Source organism: Haliotis rubra, unplaced genomic scaffold, assembly GCF_003918875.1.
Source record: "Haliotis rubra isolate DU_JTF1 unplaced genomic scaffold, ASM391887v1 Scf773, whole genome shotgun sequence".
Classification (NCBI taxonomy): Eukaryota; Metazoa; Mollusca; class Gastropoda; order Lepetellida; family Haliotidae; genus Haliotis; species Haliotis rubra.
In genome coordinates, this window is record NW_025767494.1 from 361,620 (window position 1) to 367,619 (window position 6,000).

Sequence of the window (6,000 nt, forward strand, 5' to 3'; positions counted from 1 at the left end):
TTTAAAAATCTTCTGATCCTCTGAAGCGACAAATACATGATACAAGCAAAATAGCTGAAAAGTACGTCTGCACATGTTTCAATTTGCCCTTCCCACCTACTGAACCATTCAAATATACATTCAGTCTTTAGATACAATTCTCACTGTTCTGATTATAATGCGAAAGCTTTGTGAGGACCTTCTGGCGTTGTCCCCTGATGGTTACCTCAATACCATTGGAATCTGTTGCCAATAGAGATCCAAGCACTCCATATGCACGTAGAGGCCAATAAACTTCCTGTTAGCCTGTTTTAATAACACACACACGCACACACACGTACGCACACAACCACAACTGAGTCAAAAAAGAAACTTAACAAAATGTAATTTGAAAAATAATGAATACTTTTTCTCTGATGATACATCTATGTATCCGAAATGGGATCCTTATCTTTCGACTCTAGAAAAACGTTAACAAAACCCACACAAACCCATCCATTCGTCGTGCAAATGACGTTAGTGCCAAATCAGGTTTTGCACGTGCAGTCGATCACGTGATCTTCGCATCGAAGTTTTCTTCATATGCACGTGTTTGCATTGGCCTCAAGAATTGAAAAAACACTTTTAAACCACAGTTCTAACGGTACTTGAAATGCCACGATTGTCAAATGTGCAACGTGAACGTGCCGTTGGCATGTTGCAAGCGGGAAGATCAGTTATTGACGTCGCAAGAGCAATGGGATGTAGCTGTCGTACTGTGTATGACTTGCGAGGTCGTCTACAACAAACTGGCACCACTTCTGATCGCCCAAGGTCGGGTCGTCCACGTGTGACGTCACGAGCAGAAGACAGTCAAATCGTCCTACGTCACCTACGTGACAGATTTCTGCCGGCTACACGAACCAGGGCTGAGATGTTTAGAGGTCGACTGTCCTCACAGACCATTCGAAATCGGTTGCGAGCTGCCAATCTCCATTCTCGACGAACATATCGTGGGCCAATATTGACGCCGCTTCATCAACGTCAACGTATGCTGTGGGCCCAACGTCACCTCCGATGCACCCAGAGAGACTGGAATCGAGTCGTCTTTAGCGATGAATCCAGGTTTACCCTCAGATTCGCGGACGGCATGCATAGAGTCTGGAGATGACGTCGTGAACGGTATGCCCAATGTTGTGTACAGGAAGTCGACAGATTCGGGGGCGGAAGTTGCATGGTGTGGGGTGCTTTCTGTGGGAACAACCTTTCCCGACTTCTGGTCATCCGTGGAAACCTCACAGCTGCTGTTTACCGCGACCAGGTGCTCACCCCTGAACTCGTTTCTTTCATGGCCCAGGTCTACAGTTCCAGCATGATAATGCTCGGCCGCATACCGCGATGTTGACACGAAATTTCCTTCAAAACGCTGGAATCAACGTCATGGACTGGCCATCGAGGTCCCCTGACCTTAATCCAATAGAGCACGTTTGGGAAGCACTTGGGAGAAGGCTTCGTGGTCTTAGGAACCAACCTCAGAATTTGCTGGAACTTGGCGCTGCCTTGCAAGAGCAATGGCGCAGAATCCCCAACCACGTGTTCACAAGCATCAGGCAGTCGATGAGGAGGCGGTGTTTGGCAGTGGTGAATGCGCGGGGCGGCCATACACGATATTGAACTGAGAAATTTCGCATTTTTATTCTTGTGACTTGACATTCTGCATACCCATGTTTTAGAACGGCGGTGTATCCTAATGGAACTGATTATGGCACTGTCAGTGTATGTATGTATGTCGTGTCCTTGATCTTTGTATTTTGCAAACGTTGACAAATATTACTAAATATACACTGAATGGGCATCGAGTTCAATTAGGAATCTGTTCATCAGATAAGCGGACGCTTTTGGTTAGGAACCTATTTGGATCTCTGCTGATGAACCTGTATCGATACGCTTTGCAAGCAATTTTCAGTAGGTTCACGCCTTCTAAATGAATCAAGCCAGTCAGGTGACCGTACTTGTAAAATCCTGCAACAGGGAAACAGTCCTGGACGACATGTAAATAGTCGCAAACATGAACCACGTGACTGGTGTCACCGTCTTTCATGGGACTTCGTTATGTTCATGTTGTTACACGCGGTCACGATGACACGGAAGAACAAAGGGCAATCCAAATGGTCGATGCTCAAATAATGGCCAATGGAAAAAATTGTGTTTACCCTTAAACTTTTGGTGCCATTACCGATTATCAGTGTTCTGTTTACATAATTTTGTCGAATGGAATCTTTATCGTCGGAAAATCGAGACTGTGTTATCTTGGACGTTGGCGTAGTATATTTATATACGTTATATTCACAGAAAGTGTTTGATATAAATGGAATTTTCGCCATATTGTTGACCAAATCAAAAGATTGCCCTCAACGTTTGCAATTTAAGAAAGAAGCCACGATCATTTCGGTCACATTTGATTTAAATTTCTTTTTCTGGCACTACATAATTTCAGGGAAAAACCTACATCCATAATTTGTTACCATCAATGGTGACCATAGATACAGTTAGACCTCTGTCTCCGAATATTCAGAACAAGTCTGAAGTTCACCGAAAAAACAATTTGTGGAATGCAACAGGCAGTACCATATTTGATGTGATTTGGCATGACACGACCAGAGGATCGAACTACTGACCTTCCGCTTTCCGAGCAGACACACTATCTACTAGACCTTAGCAAAGGTCGTAACTTTAAGCATATGACGAGATTATCGGAACACGTCCATAAATGACCACGACAGATAATGTATTTTAGTTCTAGATATACATGCATTTAAGCTTGTCAGAGATATATTCTTATCTCGCGTTTATGCATATACCAAATGCTATAAAACTATAAACTATAATTAGGGCTGTGTATTGGCTCAAATTTGGTATTGCGATACATTGCGATACACTCTTCTGTATCGCGATACGTATTGCAATATATTGCGATACACTGTTTTGTATTGTGATACGTATTGCGATTTATTGCGATACACTGTTCTGTATCGCGATACGTATTGCAATATATTGTGAAAGAACAGTTTTTGAGATCCGTCCACTTTGACATTCTTTTACCTTATATTGAATCACAGTATATGTGAGTAACCATTGTGCATTGCATAGATTCTTTCATAGTGCAAGAAAAGGAAAATCCAGAACATTTTTCTGTGTATATTTCTATTTTAAAACAGCAGGGATCGACTCTCACTAAAAATGTAACTGGCCCTCCGGGCTAGTGGATTTTGTATGTTGCTAGTCCTTTCCAAAACTTACTAGCCCTACGCTTTACGAATGAAAAAAACTTTCAACAAGTCTTTCTTTTAATTGTAACTGCTGTCCAAAGGAAAGTTAACGCAGATAAATGTATGATTTCTCATTTCATACATATGACAAATTCAACTGAAACTAGCTTACACCATGTCCTCCATCGACCCACCCATTTATATACTTTAACTTCTTTAAACAGAAAAGGATGTTGAATTTCAAATAATATGAAGAGTTAGAGAATTTACTGTACACATCTGTATTACTCAATAAAAAATTAATTGATGTCACAATCATGTGACATGATCTTGAAGTGCACATTCTAATCAAAACGATGATTTCTGCACCTTTGTCTTTGAATAAAGGTATTATTAACATACCTATTTCATGAATGACGTTTGGTACACATTCACATGAAGAAATGATTTAACAAAACACTAACGATGGGCAAAAGTCACTCTGTATCAGGTAAAGTACACTTTCTTTAGACTAAATAGAATAATGAAAAAAATGAAACATGAGAAATATAACCTTATAATAAGATAGAAGCCAGCGTTTATCAAGGAAAATATCAGCTCGTGAAACATTATTGCCATGTCATACACCATTTAAATTCTTTAGGTCTAATCCAACTGTTGATAAATACCAAAGGTATGTTTGTCATATTATTCAAATAATACAACTTCAACTTAAATAAATATATTTGTAATAGTAATACAAATTTACACACTTAAAATGTCCATATAAACCACGAAGGAGACGTAAACTCCCGCTATTTTAATCCATTTGTAAGATGCCATAATATCCTCTTACCTACTAGTATTTCTTTTATATTTGATTTTTACGTAATCAGAAAATTATTATATAAATATTAATTAAATAAGATGTATGGTTGCCTATTTCCCGATAACCTTGGCTTTTCACCCGGTAACGAGACACAATATTGGGAAATGCCTCCGTTTTCGAAGCTCCGTATGAACAACACTCTAGAAGATTCATTTATGGCGGGTATTGTTCCAAAGCTCTTATCATCAATAATATCATAGTAACCTTGCCAGCAGTCTTTTCGCAGCTGTAAGAAGCGATTTTATTGGATAAAGATTGGTTCCTAATGACGATTTTTCGCCAGTCTGCTATAAGGTTCGTCATTGGTAAAAATCATGCTCGTAAGCCAATCATATTACAGCAATGGATACCGTCTTCATAAACGAAAACGTTTAGACAAAAGTTTTGGGTACAATAATGCTATTTTGAACGCGTTAAGCAACAAATCGCCATATATACGTAAATTATGGAACTTACTGGACGTATCGTCTTAGATGGCGACCAATGACAAAAATTCTTTATGCAAATGATTTCTCATTTAACATCGTGTCCGAGCATGAATATTGAGGTTACTTGACTTGCATAACATGATCGCACGAAAAGAGTGAATGAGTATGGTTTTACGCCACTTTTAGCAATATTCCAGCAATATCACGGCGAGGTACACCAGAAATGGGCTTCACACATTGTGGCCATGTGGGGAATCGAACCCGGGTCTTCGGCGTAACGAGCCGACGCTTTAACCACTAGGCTACCCCACCGCCCCCGCACGAAAAGATGGAAATAGTAACTTAGATGGACGTTTAACAACTTTTATGAAAACTGTAGATTTTATTCATTAGTTTATTCAATTTTAATGATTTCTTCGAAACGTCCATACTTTGCTCTTTGACAATTTTAAGTGGACCCGTTGCCAATTATTTGGTAAGACTTCCGCCCAATCCCCACCCACGACCACCACCCATATAACCTGAATATGCATATATATCGTTTTCCTCACCATTACAATTTAGGGGGTATACGGGCGGAAGTCTTATGTGCGGTGTTGAATGGGTTAAAATTAAAAAACGAAATCTTTGGCGGTATACCGGTACGTCATTAACGTATCGCGATACGCAATTGTTACAATTTCGTATTGCGGTTTACCGGTATACCGGTAATACCGTGCAGCCCTATATAAAATAAACTATATATATACATATAACACGAAACAGCAAACTGAATGCACTTAAAGGACACGTGTGGTTGCTTTCGTATTTCTGGTCATCAAATCACAATAACGCCCTTTTGAAGTCGATATCTAGTGAGGGGGTTGCGTCATGCGTCATATGTTGCAACGATCCGGTCTACCACGTGTGGCTTCACGCAAATTTTACCATTTCTACCGAAGCTTATGCACATCGGCTCGACCATAAAGTCTCAATACGGACCAGGTCGTGTCACCCACACGTGTAACCCCGCACAACTGAAGTAATGCAAATCTACATTGAAAATGCGTTGGGAGGACCGTGAAAAGCCAGATAATAAGAGGGTATAATTACATTACCTTGACCTCAGAAACAATATTGTCCAACGGACAGACATCCCTTAGTACATTTCATGTTTCGCAACGTGGACTCTGATTGCGAAATATGCACTGAATCGTCATGAACTTTAAAACATAATCTCATGGAGAACAGATAAGCTTGATATGGTCCGTTTCCTCGAACAAATATTGTCATGTGTTTGCAATGAGGAACCGTTATATGTTGGCTGCACTGTTTAACCCGAGATGACATGCATCTCAAGTTTACACACGCTCACAGATTTCAAATATGTTTCACTTTCCACACGATTGTGTGGCCTAACGTGTCACTGAAACGCTATCTATTAACGTTGATTGGATAGAACGCTGTTCCTGATTTCATCAGGTAAGGGGGGAAAATT